Here is a 14,892-nt window from a genome sequence, read left to right as displayed (position 1 = left end):
GAACATTTGGACTTGAAAAATCTCTACAGCAACACTTTTCTTCTGAAACTAAACAACTTGTGAAATGAGTGCCTAGTTCTGCACCCTTTGTTGTTCATGTGGGTTCTTTAGCTTGGGGTGATGGAGAGACCTCTGTGCATGGGTAATTCATTTCCAGCTAATTATAGTAAAGTTATCTTTTATTGCCCTTTTTCTCCTCAGTTTCTCATTGCCTCATTTTATGAGAGAGAATTCACAAGGGAGACTAGCACAGTGGGAGTATTTTTGCTACGGTTCTAGGACAGGTCCATGCAGTGTGCTGCATCTGGGCTGCGTGCTGTCTAGACACTGCAATTCCCCTCTCGTCAGCTAAAGGGCAGTCAGACTTATGACTCAGAACAAGCTGACCTCCCAGTTGCCCAGTGTCCCAACAACTGACTGAGCATTCAGCAGAGAAGCCGTAACATGTGTCTGCTACCCAATGGGAAATGTAGGCAGGATCATTGAAGGAGGTAATGGAAGGTTAGCAGTGAATATTTCAGGTACTTTTGAAGGTATAATAGAATATGTAAGGTGAAGACTGTGAGGAATGCAAGGAAAATCTGAGCTATAATATAAGGATTCTAGAGAGAGATGAGGTTGAAGTGAGGGGAAAGATGGGGTACATTGATGGCTGGAAGGAATGAGGCCACATTAGGGAACAGAAAATGTTAGTGGTTTACTGACTCACTTGGGGCAAAAGTCTTCTAGGCTTTCTGGCATTGAATGTCCAGGAGAACTGAGTTACTAGTGATGCAGGCATTTAACATGGATGTTGACACATAGTTTTCAATCTAGCTAGGTGTAGCTATGGACATTCTTCAGGTTTTGGGAGGTGGTTGTTAAACCTGAAACACTAATTAGGAGATTTACGCTGGAAATGGGACAGGCTAGCATATAAAGTACATTCTGTCTCTCGTATTCTTCAACAGGTTGCAAAAAATACATACAGGCAAGTGATGTTCAAATGGGGGAAGAATGATGCAGGCTTAGGGGCAAGGATCTGATTAATTCCATATTCCTTTCCATGCTTCCTGTGGTCTGGAGTAATTGTTCAGGGCAGGAGAGAATTCAGTGCCTACATATTTTTGAGGATACGCATCTCACTACCCTACTTGTCTCAACAATAACAATTGTTATACTACAGCTTTCCTACCCTGGAAGTACATTGCAAGCATATATATGCATTAAAAGATGTGAGACTTCTGTATCCTGTGATAATGATTCCCAGAGGTGGGAATCAGGCCACTGGTCCATCTGATCAGGCATCCATCCTGTTAAATGTATTCTGCTGCAGCAGTGGGAGGCACAAGAAATCCTACGTTGTAATAGTGGAACAACTAATTTTTTCACTATTGATCTTGATAGTAAATTAGAAGTTTTGTTTCTCAGGACCTTGTGCATCTTTAAAGAAATAGTTTTAAGAAATAAAATATGCCACACTAAACTAATCCTAGAGCTAACGAACAGGCATTGGGACTAGCAGCTTTTGCTATTACCTACTGCTTATTATTGTTATTATTATTATTTCTTTTTAATTATGCAAAGTGCTAATCAGTTTGATTATGCACAGTGCTAATCAGGTTAATTATGCAAAGTGCTAATCAGTTATTCTCTAAGCACACGAGGAGAGCAGAGGTGCTGGCAGTGAATGGTGGTTCTAGATGGGGGTAGTCACGGCAGTCATTCCTTATTAAAAGAGGAGTAGGTGAGATGATAGGGGTTTTTGCTTCCATTAAAAAGTAAATAATAAAAAAAAAAAAGAAAGCCGTGAGGGGGATAGCTCTGGTGGGGTAATTCTTCTTTCACAGCAAGGCAGACTTTTTTTCCAAGTCAGCTCATGCTGTTGGATAATTTCTGTAGGAGTTTGAGTGCACTGATTTGGGAAAATGTATTGCAGAGTAGTCTTTTAATGGATAGGGTACAAGGTGCACCTACTTAATAGGTTGAGGTGCATAACTAGAAAAATCACAAATTAAGGGAGTTTGGTCAATGTAGCAGTCACCTTTTAAGCACTGGTAAGTAGGATACTGATAATGTAACCTGGATGATGGTTGTTCATATGTTTTTATGGTTGAGGGCACTGTATGAGCATACAAAATATATTTCTTTCCGTGTAATACTTTTAAAAGCTGTAGGAATGTAGGGTGCCTTATCAGTGGAACGTATGTTAGGTGCATTTCTTCCTCCTCTTTAGTGCTAAATTATAAACAAGAATTTTGTCTTCCTGTGAAACAAGATCTGTTTTCAGTAAGCTATGTTCTCCTGACAATTACTGAAGCTTCACTCTGTCTCTCTTATATGCTCTGTGTCTAATATCTAACCAGTATTCCTTATTTGATTATGTTTCAGTATTGGTGTGGGATACATAAGCATCACTTTTTTCAGTTAGTAATGGAGATGACATTCCCAGAGCAGAAAGCTACTTGCTCATAAAAGTGTTGGGTAAAGCATCTTAAGAGATTTTTAAAGTCATTAAAACAAAAAACTACTTCTGTATAAGGCCATCAGTACTAGAAGGTTACTGCACCAACAATGCAAGAGAAATTTTCTTTGAAAAATTAATCATTGAGGGTACTTACTTATGGGGATTCATGACAAATTTCCAAGTATATTTAAGATAGAAAGTAAAGCAAAGCATCAGTAATATATGGCTTAAACCAGAGCCTGAAAATCACTAGTATTACCTTCTTGGCTGTGTGACTACTCCACAAGACACTGATCCTTGAAACAAGTTTACTACCAGATATGTGGTCACAAATACTCATCTATTCTTATGAATTCCTTCTGGTGTTAGAAATCTAGACAAACCAATGGTCTGGTGTCAAGTCTAGAGCCTTACGTCTGGAGGAGGGGAGTATAGTATAGTATGGCCAGTTTTCATGAACGAAGATTTTGGGAAAGGTCTTTGACCTTTCCAGCCTGCGCAATGGATTTTTTAGGTGAGACACAGCATGCGCTGAACTGAGCCCACCCTTTAATCGTAAGGTTCATCTGCTGGGGCCAAGCGAGCTTGGACAATGGCAGTGAGGTCCTCAGGATGTAGGTTTGTTTAGAGTGACCTTCTCATAGATGGATGGCCTTACAGGGCTGATGAGCTCCATCTGCCCGGGGGAGTATCCCTGACCGGGAATCGAACCCGGGCCGCGGCGGTGAGAGCGCCGCATCCTAACCACTAGACCACCAGGGGTCCTCGGAGGAGGGGAGTATGGGGTGCAAATAACCTTAAGTGAGAGGGCGATACTCCAGACATCAGGGTCCTGAGATCTAAATGCTTTCCTGTCTGAGAAGAATCCTCTGAAGCTGATGTGCAGCTTCTGATAAACTGATGATGGATCAGATCATGGCTACCTCTAAGTGCTGCTCCAGAAGAACTTGGTCTGTTTGCCTCAGACCTGATTTTGACTTGAAGCAGTCCGTTCCACAGCCAGACTATTTCCATAGGTTTATTGTTTTATTTTCATTTATTGTCAGTGGTTCCAGTGCCTGTTTGTTCTTTCAGTGCACTCCCCTCCTCCCTTATCAGCATTTTGATGAGGCACAATAGGAGAGTGTGTATGATCTACCAAAACAGGGGAAAACTGACTTTTTCATGCAATCCCTTGGCATTGAGCAGCCCTGCAGGAAGCAGATGCTTACTTAGATTGCTGTAGTAACAGAAAGTGGCAGTCACACACGTTCTTGATCATTTCTCTGTTTTTTGGAGACTGGACTTGTTATATCGGAAGGAAATCAGTTTGAAATTTATTGTGATGCTTTAGGTGTGTTCCTTGTTATCATCTACATCTTTTCAAATGCAAGTCAAATCCTATGGAAAGAAAACTCAAAAGTTTTCATGTTCCTATGTGTATTTCCCCATAGTATTTAAAAGCTGTTGTAGAGGCAGAAGACCCTTGAAAGGCCAAAAGCATAAACCTCACACCATAGTATTTGCATCTTAGAAATATAAATCTACCTGAGACATAATCATAATTTCTGTTGAATTTCACCATCTTGGATGGCTGGGGAGCTAGAAAGGCAAAAACTCACATTTGGCTCCCATTCCTACTGTTTTCTTTGTAACCCTGCTGAATTGCATTACCTTGCTCTGTTTTAGTTTTTCTTGATGGTGGTAAAGTATGGTTAAATGGCATGGACCTAATGCAGTGGAGGTGGTGTATGAGGCAAACATATTGTTTGCAAAGTGCTTTGATATCTCTGGACTAAAGGAGTTATAGAAGTGCTGTGTACTATGGGGAGTTATTTGTGTTATTAAGAAGCATCAACAAATCTTGTGATATTGTGTAAATTAGTGCAAGATGGCACCAAAACAGTTTGTGTATTCCTAAAGAGTGAAATAAGTGGATGGAGAAAATTCGGTTGCATTGACATTAAGCTAATGGGTTAGCAACAAATGAGGAAACCCCAGTAAAGAAACTGTGCCTCCTGTGCTTTAAGTGTGTCTTGAGTGAACAGAGAATGCATTTGCTTGTATGGCAGAAAGTCATTGCTTCAAAACTGCTCCTGCATTTTCTTGAGGACCTGGTCTTCAGAGGTGCGGGCTAACTGCTACTCAGCCCAGTAGGAGCTGAGGCTGCTCATTGGCATTCACACAACTGGGAGCTGGTGGAGAATTAATAAAAAAAAGATTTTAAATGTTCAGCCTGACCTTTTAAATTTACTGACCTGCATTCAGGTTACAAATACACAGCAATTTTCTCTTGAGCTGCAAAGACTCTAAATGTTAAATCAGTAACTCGATCAGACTAGCAGCCCTTCTCCTTTCAGTTCTCTTGTGCCCAGCTGCCATGACTGGAGTAAAGGAACAAGAAAACTATCTAAACGTGTCCCTATCTTACTGTGACACAAGTACTTGGAAGAAGCCCCACTGACATAAACTAACAGAAAGTGACATATTGTTTAAAAAGTTGTTTCAAATGTCTTCTCCCATTGATCTTCTTCAAGGGAGATAAATAAACACTGTGTGTGGTGCAGCCAGTCTGAGTATTTTTGCTTCTACAAGTGTTTATACATTCCCTGATGGGAATGTATTGCTGTTTGTTGACTGTAAATTCCAGACCTGTATGTTTATAATGTATACATTTACAGGAGCAGTGCTGTTTTGGGAGTATGGTCAGGTTAGTGCCTCCTATGAACACTACCAGGTGAATAGTGGGTGGGGTGGTTTTTTTTCCTCCTTCCAAAGCAGTCAGTTTGTCTGTGTTCCCAGTGAAAGAGAGGCTGTGGTAGCAGGACCTTTAGTAAAGCGGGATCTTCTGTGCTCAGATTAATGGAGGTAGGTGCACAAGGAAAGCCATGTAGGATTTGTCTAGGAGGAATAAAGTTACTTTAACTTTTCATCTAATTAAGAAATAATTCTGTTGTGCTCTCAGTTTGTTCAATGATGATGTATGTTTTCTCTCAGGAGGAAGTGACTGAAGTTATTACAAGTGACAAAATGCCTGGTGGCAGAGACCCCTCCTGCTCCTCTGTTCCTGTTTCACAATTCTCTCCCATGTCTTTGAACAAAATCTTCCCTTTTTCACTTACTATCAGCATCTTAATCCCCAGGGCAGCAGGAGTGTGTAGGAGATTTTGATGATGATGGAGGCACTTCTTCATCCGCTAAACTGAGTGAGCGTTGCTGCCTGAATATAATGTATGTGTAGGAACAGTTCAGCTTAATCAGTCATCATTTCTTCTGTTAGGTGGAATTTTCCTTGAACCCATGCTTCTGTTGTGTTTGTGCAAGTCAAAATTACATGTTTCTGATGTTCCAGATTGTTTAAAGCCTAGCACTTTTCTTTCTGCTCTGTCTCATGCACATTATCGACATTTATTAGACACAGGTTTCGTTGCCTTGCAGTTACCATTACAGAAACCACTCTCATCTGAGTATAAGTTTTATTGGGTTGTAACCATTTTTAGTTATAGTAGCTTTAAACGTAATTTTTGAGAGAGGTGCTTCTGCCGCAGTTGGGCTGTTCACAAATCTGATGCTGGAGGAAAACATTTGGGTTTGCCCATGCTAAAATATTCTGATAACATCTTTTAAGAGTTCTTGTGCCTTCATGGTTTGGAATGAAATCAACTGAATGACCTTTGTGGCAAGGACATATTATTTTTGTTCTACTCGATACTTGTGTATTTCACCAGCCTGGCAATAGCTGTTCCATGAAAATAGGAGGACCTACTACCATTATCAGCTTTTTAATGAACTCAAGAGGCAGAGATCTGTGTAGAGGGCCTGCAAGTTGCCATATTCTTGACAGCCACAAAGCACTGTTGGTGTGTAGCAGATTTCCTTTTTCACTTGGCTATTTGAAAATCCGGGGAATTAAATATATGGGGAAAAAAATGAAATAATATTTCATATATCTAAAAGTCAAACGTGTGAATACTAGAATTAAAGTTGACAGAGCAATCTTAATTCAACTTCCCTGTGCTTTTCCAGTTTTTAATTATGTAATCGCGTGCTGCTTTTGGTGGGAATCAGTCTTCTCATAGTATACCTGATGGACCTGGTCTGAGGTTGGAGAGAGGTTCTTGAGAGACTGTTTTCTTTAGGATCAGCTGCCTCACTTTCTGCAAACACTGGAAAATGTTTAGTATATGAGACAGAACATAGCAGAAAATCAAAGGGTGCTTTTATTCTCAAGCTTACCATGAGAGCATGCATGTGTTAAAAGCAAAAAATGTGCTTGAATTGAGTTGCTTGTAAAATCAGACATCTTTAGGTGGATTACAAAGCAAGCTAGTATTTATGATTTCTCTTACCAATTCACTTACTCATTTTAACTCTTCACTATTCCTATCTTTTAAAACATTCTGTTTGATTTCCCTGAAAGACAAATATAAAGTCAATACCAGTAGTAACAGCCTACCCTGGTCTTGCCTTCTTTCTCATCACTTTGCTGGTATGCAAAACACTTTTTTTTCCTTTTTCTTTTTTTTTTTACTCTCCCTATAAAGTTGCAATTTCCAGGATTTTGACTTTCAGTTGGTAGGAAATGCACTATATTCTACATTATTCACTGACAAAAGTGCACACAACTCTTCCTGACACTTTGACAGTTTAGTGGGAGATGCTGCTCTAAGTAGAATGTATCTGTATCCAGGTCCGTTTTCTAAGCACTGGGAATTCAGCTGTTTTCTTGTGAATTCTTCTTTTCATATTTTATTGCTACAAAGACAACACAAAGAGTGCCTGTTTCTTTCTTTCTCTCTCTTTTTTTTTTTCTTCCAGTTGACACAATCAGTATTATTTGAAGAAAAAAATTACACACAGAATGGGAAATAGGGTGGGAAAGTGTAATAGGATCTGCAAATCTTTTCTGTCTTGTCTGAGTAAATGAGAGCTGATGAGAGATGCAGCACAATGAGAGCTGGGGAATGCTTGCTGAACTGGTATATAAAGATTGTTTCATTTTGCTTCATTTCATTTTACTGTATTGAATTTGAAAGGGAAAATTGCAGCGGACATGAAAGTTTGCTGTGGAAACACCTTGGGTTGCTGTACCCTTGACATGAACCTGGGCAAACATGAAAAGGAACGTTAAGTAAAGTAGTGTATGAATTGTGTAGGTGTGCTTCAGAAGCTACTTTTTGAAGAATGCCCTTTCACAGAGTGGCCCTGCCTCTCGGGTTATTGTGCTGCTTCTGTTTTTAATCTCTTAAGGTGTCACTCTGAGTTGTGTTTCTTGAGTTTTTTTGTAATTTGATGGGAGGGGGAGTGTGTTGATTCAAAACCATACTGATTTGCAAGATTATGTAGCAACATCGTTTTTTGCATGCCAAATTTCAAGAAGACCAGGAGATTATTTGTTCCCCCATTTATGCCCACCCTAAAGGTTCATCCCCCTTTTTCAAATGAGTATAACTCGGGGGAACCTGGTCCTAGGTAGGGTACTACTACAGCAATGCACTCCTCAGTAGATTATTTTATCTTGCGTGTTACAAGCTGTGATGCTTTTGTCCAACTGGAGTGACTGCACATTGTTTGCTGGAAGGAGGAGCTGTAGTTAAAATCAAGTGTAAGTCAGTTTAATTTGAAAAGATTTTTCTTATGCTACCTTATGTATCATTAATTCTCAAAAACTGGGGAAGATAGGATTTTTTTTTTCCAAGTCAAAGTAGTTTGCAAAGGTCTGAAATAATGCATGAAAAGCAAACTTTCCTGCATAAAAACTCTGACAACACAAACTATAAGATTTGACACTCCTGTTGGAGCCCTTGGGAGATGTCTTTGATGATAAAACATAAAAATTAAACATTTTTCCTTCTCTAAGTATGCACATTGTAACGTTCAGAAGTAAGATTCAACATCCTTGTCTTCAGTCCGGCTGATGTGTCCCCAAGGCAGGTTCATGTCATAACCAGGTTTAAGATTCTTCCCTTGGAAAAGTTTTTTGACTTCTGGATTTCTATGACACAGGCATGCTTGGCAAGCCTTTACTTAGCAAGCATTTTGCTTTGTACACATATTCCCTTATCAAAGTCTCAGAAACTGAAGAGGTGGGATAGGCTTGGAGGGCACAGGAAGAGAAATGAAGAAGGATAGTTTTACTTTTCTCCAAGCAGAGGGATAATGTAATATAGTTCTTCTGCTGCTCTGAGGGTAAGGGAAAGATTGGGTAAGTTATTTAATTCCTCCCCCCTCCACACCCACCATTACCACTCCCTCTAAATGGAGACCTGGCAAGTGCAAAGGTACCCGTAGGGAAGTCAGTGTCTCTGGATGTGACTCATTGAGTTCAGTGTCTAAAATCTTGCTGTTGCTCAGTGTCATCGGTCCATGTTGTAAGTTTAAGCAAAATCCATTTTTTTGCCTGGTTGTGGTTTTGGAAGTGGAAGGGTTCCTCACTTGTTGGTTTTTTTTGGCAGGTAAACTTCATAGGCTCAAACAGGTAAAATTTGGATAACAAAAGAAAAGTGATGAAATCAAAATTCTTCTCCCTCTAGGAGTGGATAGTGCATGGAAAAGGGGGCAATGTTCCCAGTATGTTGAGTAGATGTAATGGCTACGCAGCATTAAGAACAGATCTAAGAATTTAAAGGCTGATTTAAATGCAGAATGTGTTGGGATATATTGGGGGTGCAGTAGGGCAATCAATCTTTTCTGCAAATTATTTTAGTCGAGTCTGTATGCTGTGCAGTCTGACTACCTGTGCTAGTTCATATACAATAGTAATTCAAGGAATATTCTGTTTTAGCAGAATAAACAATTTTTTGCTGCTTGCTGTGTGAAATGTTTGCACTTGTAAATTCCACAGCCTCTTCCACCCGCCTCCCATCCTGTATTGTTTTGTCTGATTATACAACCTTGAAAGTTTAAAATTGACTGGTTTACTGTAAGAAGCATTAAGTAAATGCAATCTCCCTTTTTTTTAATAACAGTAGCTCAAATGTCATGTGAGATCACACCAGTACTCTGGTGTAATTAAGTTTTGGGTTTTCTTATGCACTCCAAAATGCCTGTGATGTGCAGTTAATAGTATTTTTCAGACAAGTATTAGGACACCTCAGCAGTGATGCCAGTGTGGGCTGGTGTCTATCAGCAATGCAGACACCACAAAATAAAGGAAATTTCAGGACACTGTTATAATTTGTCTAAAAATATGCATGACAGCAGAGCTTTTTTTACCTGAGTTTAGAGAGCGATAAGGCTTTGAATTAGAGTGAAGCTTCATAAATGAATCAGGCATGAAACAAGATTTTCAAGTCCAACGTGTATTGAGAGTGAAATATGGCTGAATATCAGATCTTCTGCATCTTGGATTTTGTATAATGACTGTACCTCAGGTCTGTATCTTGCTATGCAGATTTTGACCATAAGCTGATATAAGACTGCACAAGAAGTTTTGGAGAAAAGCATTGAATAAACTTTTGGTCTGTGTGCATATATACAGATACGTTATTTTTTTGTTTTGTTGTTTAAAGGAATCATGTTTTTTCAATACAAGAACACTCTTTTTCTATTTCTAAGGAAATAAAATAGTACTAAAGATGCCTCAGAATTACAGAGGATTGCCTTGAAATTAGTGAAACGTAATATTTCATTTAATTTAAACTGGTGGAAATTTTTTTTGCTTATTTCAAAGAAGTTTCAGTTTTCAAATGTTTTGTAGATGAAGGCCAAAATTTTCAATTCACAAGGACGAAGAATTTTTCTGACTTGGCTCCATCTGACATGCTTGTTGAACACTGAAACTTAAAATTTTACTTAGGTAGGTTTGGATGTAGAGCTGGATCTGCATATGCAGTGTATGTATAACAGCTCTGTAAATGGGGACAAGACCTGATTATTCCAGTATATTGGACTGTCTGGGCTTGAGTTTGCAACATCAAGATTTTGGGATTCTTGAGATTCAGCTTGGTTGTGTATAGAAGTATTGGAATTGAGCCGCTAGTTCCTTTCTGAAACAATCCCCTCGGATATGATAAGACTGTCAGACTTGCCGACAGTAATGGTAAAGTTTTGACATGTTAATGAAGCCTCTCCTCCCCTAGAAAGCTGAAGTATACTTGCTTTATGTAAGTATTTAGGGACACAGTAAAGACCAATAGGTAATATATGGGCCATCTTCTCAGTCACCTTCTTTTCAGATCATAAGCTAACACCTGTGTAAAGCTTAGCTGTGTTGTGGAGACAGCAGACCTGAAAAATCTCTGGCAGGTAGCCATAAAATAGCCCTTCCCTTACTTTATTAAAACAGCACATGCAAATACCAACCGTTTATTTTGTTCATGCAAATTTTTGACCATGCAAATTTAGACTGCAGGTTTCCTTCATTACTCAGAAAGAGGTTAGAATGTCCTTTTGAGTGGGTAATAATAACAAAAATAGTTTAGTAGCACCATCTTTTTTCTGTTTTCTCCTTAATCAAACGAGAACCACACAGACTTCAGCGTGACGGCTGCATCAGGGAGGACTACAGGATTTGTCCCCACAGGTATTAACTCGTGTCAATCCCATGGGGAGCTTTCTTTGTCTGGGGTCTGCCTTTTAGGGGGACTGATGGGGGCAGAAAGCAGAGAAATTGGGACAGGCAGTGGGAGTACCTGCCGTGGCTTCAACTGCCCATTGCCAGCTTGGAAATGCTAGTTGACATTTGAGAGAACATACTTTGTATGAGAAAGTGATGAGTGAATGGAAATTAAAACAAAAGGGTTGAAAATAGAGCTGTAATCTATCTAGCCCTGCATCTCAATAAACCAGGGGCATTATTTCAATAGTGAATTTGGGGCAGATATTGCAGCAAGTGCCACAGTAGCGGGGGGTCTTCCCCCTACTCCCTCCTCCCCTTCCATTAAATCTACATTTGGAAGGTGGATGGTGCTGACTCATAAATTAAATTGGGGTAATGCATACAGTGTATATATATTTCTGTCACTTTGTCTCAAATTAAACACGAACCTTCTCCCCTGACAAGATGATAGAAAAGTTAATTGCTCGCCCTGGCTTTAAATTGGAATTTGAATTTGCAAAATGCTAAAGGTTTATGAGATCTAAATCATGAGGAGCTTAAATTACATTCCTGTGATAAAATATTAATAAATCAATTAAAACATAAGCCGAGTATAATATTACTTTTTTTGTAGGAACCTTGAACACAATAATTCATTAGAGTGTGCAGTAACAATTATTGTATCTTTTTTAATTTTCTTTTTTATTAGTTTCTCTTTTTTTTAAACTGGGGAAAAGGCAACATCAGATGGGAAAACACCACACAATGATGGAATATTATCCTGGTACCAAATCTAGTCATCTCCTAGTAACGATGCATGTACATACAAAAACATTTGAACACCCTGAACTCCACACATTGCATCATGGCTCCAGTATAACAAGATTCACTCACTGAAAGCTGGGGGCTTTGTTTTTTCCCTTTTCACCATGGGAAAGAAGGGCAGTAGCACAGGAAAAAGGGAAGAAACCTTACTGCTCCTGATTTTTTTCCTTTTTCTTTTCCAGCCTCTTTCAATGCCATTTTATCTTTTTCTTATTCTCCTTCTATTCTTCTTTCTCTTCAGTGGTATAAGATTGGTATGATTTCAGTGTCAAAACCATTAAAAATTCACAGCTTTCTGTAAAACTGTCCTGACTTTTGTGTTGGGTAAACCTAGCCTAGAATTGGATTTGGTTGCTAAATTTTTAGTTATGTTGTGAACAACTCTCACAGCTCTAATCTTTACATAACCCATTTCTGTGTACTATATAAAGAGCACTTCAGGCACAGTATGAAACTTAGTTATTATTTGAGGAAGGAGGTGTTATGCTAGCTCAGCATGCATTTCTTATATGCAAACATTAATATACAAGGAATGCAATTATTACATATACCTGCACACCTCTAGTGCCTGTGAAGTTGCAGATTCCTTTGTCAAGTGCTTTTTGCCTTCTGTGAAATGACTGGACTGCATGTCTGATACAGCTATGCTCAGTAAAGGTTCTAATTGCTATTATTACATTATTTGTGTTTGAATTCTTGAAAGGTTATTTAGTACAAATTATGTGTTAGTGCCAAATTGGCAGCTCTGGGGACTGAAGTCTGCTGAACATACCCATAGCATAGGTCCCATGGCTGAGTGTTCTGCAGCCAAGGGGTTTTTGACTAAACTAGGGAATTCAAATAGAAGCCTCAGGCTGGTCCCCCTCTCAGGGACCAGCAGAGAACTGTGTGCAGGAGGTGGCAGGGAAGGGGTGTGCAGCTGCTGCTCCCCCCTCTGCCTGCGAGCAGCCTGCAGCCATCTCCCTCACAGCAGTGCAGGGCAGCTGCCTTGGCCAGCTGAAAGCAGTTAGGGCCAGAGTCAGCTGGGGAAAACAGTGAGAGGAGATCCAGGAGCAGGTGGTGGTTTGTGCTTCTAACCACCTGTCTGAGTAACGCTTTCCTGTACTGCCCAGAAGCTATGGCAGGCTCCAGTTTTCCCTAGGTGTGGGATCCCTCATGATGCTCAGGGCCCTCCGCAACGTGACTGTTATGAATGGATTCAAGGATCCTGCTTGACTGTGTTCCTGGCTGTCCTAACTTGGGAGTGACCTCAACTTACAATTAAACCTTAGTTTCCTTAGGCTTTTGCACTTGCTGTCCCTTTGCTGATGAGACCAGTCAGGCTCGGTTGTAGTGATGCAGAATAAAATCAAACTTTGTGTTTCTAAGCACATGTACCATGTCAGTACTGCTAAACTCTTCATCAATATTAAAGAGGCAGTTGTTGGTTTTTATATGCATTGCTTTCCATTTTCCCCTTTTTATGAAAAGGGGATGTGAGGAAAGTTACTTTCTACCAGGTCTCAGTGTCATGTAACAAACCAGTGGTGGCGATTCAAGCAGACCACAGGTCTTTCAACAGCCCACTCTTGCACTGAACCTCACCAAAACTGGAGAAACGCCTGTTCATCAGGAAGTAGGAGGTGATCGAGTTTCTTTTGTGAAGACTGAGAAACAGCCATCAGATACGACTAGCTTCTTGTGGCTACTGAAATGAAATAGCATTTAAACAAACCAGCTAAAACTGAAGGCTTCATGTCACCAACATGGTCTGATCTTCCTTTATTATGATTTTTATAGCCATAGGTTGTTGAGGGTTGACCCAGTGTTATTTATTCATGGTGCTTGATAATTGGATTTACTCAATAGATTCCATACTTCACAAATTCTGTTTTAGAGTGTGACTGAATCTTTGTGAACATTCCTGTAAATAATTTTTTTAAATTGGATTAGTTGAAATTCAGTGCATGTAGGGAGATGTTCCAGATTTTTCTTGTGTACAGGAATGACTTCCAGCAGAAGCTAAGAAAACTTTCAATGCCAAGTTATTTGTCAGTGCTATCTTTCATGAATCATAGGAGTTGCACTGGGGAAGTCTTAGAATCATGGAATGTTAAGGGGTTTGAATGGACCTTAAAGATCATTTATTGCCAACCCCTTCTGCCATGAGCAGGGACACCTTCCACTAGATCAGGTTGCTCAAGTCCCTCTCTAACCTGGCTTTGAACACTTTCAGGGTTGGGGCATCCACAATGTCCCTGGGCAACCTGTTCCAGTCCTTTCTCTGTGGCACACTCTCCTTGCTGGGGCATGAGGTAGACTATGTGCACAAGAGCATTGTTGCCTCCTGCCCCCACCTTGCCCAGAGCTAGAAGTTTATTTTAGCCCTGGGTGACATCAAGTGCTTGAGGTGGTGAGTTGAGGCTGCATATTGGCTCATAAAAATGGAGAGGAGGACGTGGGCTGTGGCCGGTACCAGTACAGGGGGTACCCTACAGTTTTGAGGGTCATCCTGTCCAAAACCTTACTTCCCTGCCCCATACAGAGATCGCCATCCCTTGTTTACCTTTGCCCCAGGAAGGCAGCCTGAGGACGGATGGGTGGACAGACGCTGCTGTAAGGATTTCCATGCCTGTTGGGGGCACTGAGGTTCTCGCCGATGATGGTAAACACGATTTGGCTCCCGCACTCTTGTAATAAGGCTTACTCGCACTGAAACAGAGATTGCTCTATTGCAGTGCCAGGCCTCCAGCAATACCAACTGTTAAATAATAAACAGGCCCTGGTTGTTGGCAGCAGCTCCCCAGCCCCCCCGCCCCCACCAACATGGAGTCCCCATTTTCTGGGTTTACCTGCCCGCCTGTGCTCCACAGCACAGACCAGTGCCCGTGTTAGGTGGAGGTGGAAGCAGCGCAGAGACATCAGTCTCTGTCTAATCTGCTTAGTTTATTATTCTCCAAGGACCTGGGGTGATATAGCAAACATGCAGTGCTTTGGCAGCACTAACAATGGCTGTGCTGTCGTTCTAGATAATATTACAGACTTTTGCCTGATGCATGGGATATTTTTTTCCTCTGTTCAACTGCCCATTCTTTAAGGTCTTTATTTCTTTGCCTTTTTTTTT

The 14,892-nt window shown here is 40.4% G+C and overlaps 1 protein-coding gene across 11 annotated transcripts in view; it reads left to right on the top strand.

Annotated features, from left to right (window-relative positions):
• The window catches only part of ZBTB20 (zinc finger and BTB domain containing 20), a 503,503-nt gene that overhangs the window by 124,406 nt on the left and 364,205 nt on the right, over window positions 1–14,892 (top strand). The gene's annotated exons all lie outside the window — the stretch shown is intronic.

Source organism: Neopelma chrysocephalum, unplaced genomic scaffold, assembly GCF_003984885.1.
Source record: "Neopelma chrysocephalum unplaced genomic scaffold, ASM398488v2 Primary Assembly neopelma1_60, whole genome shotgun sequence".
NCBI lineage: Eukaryota > Metazoa > Chordata > Aves > Passeriformes > Pipridae > Neopelma > Neopelma chrysocephalum.
Note: the sequence above shows the minus strand (reverse complement) of the source record. Positions and strands in the feature narration are given on the sequence as shown.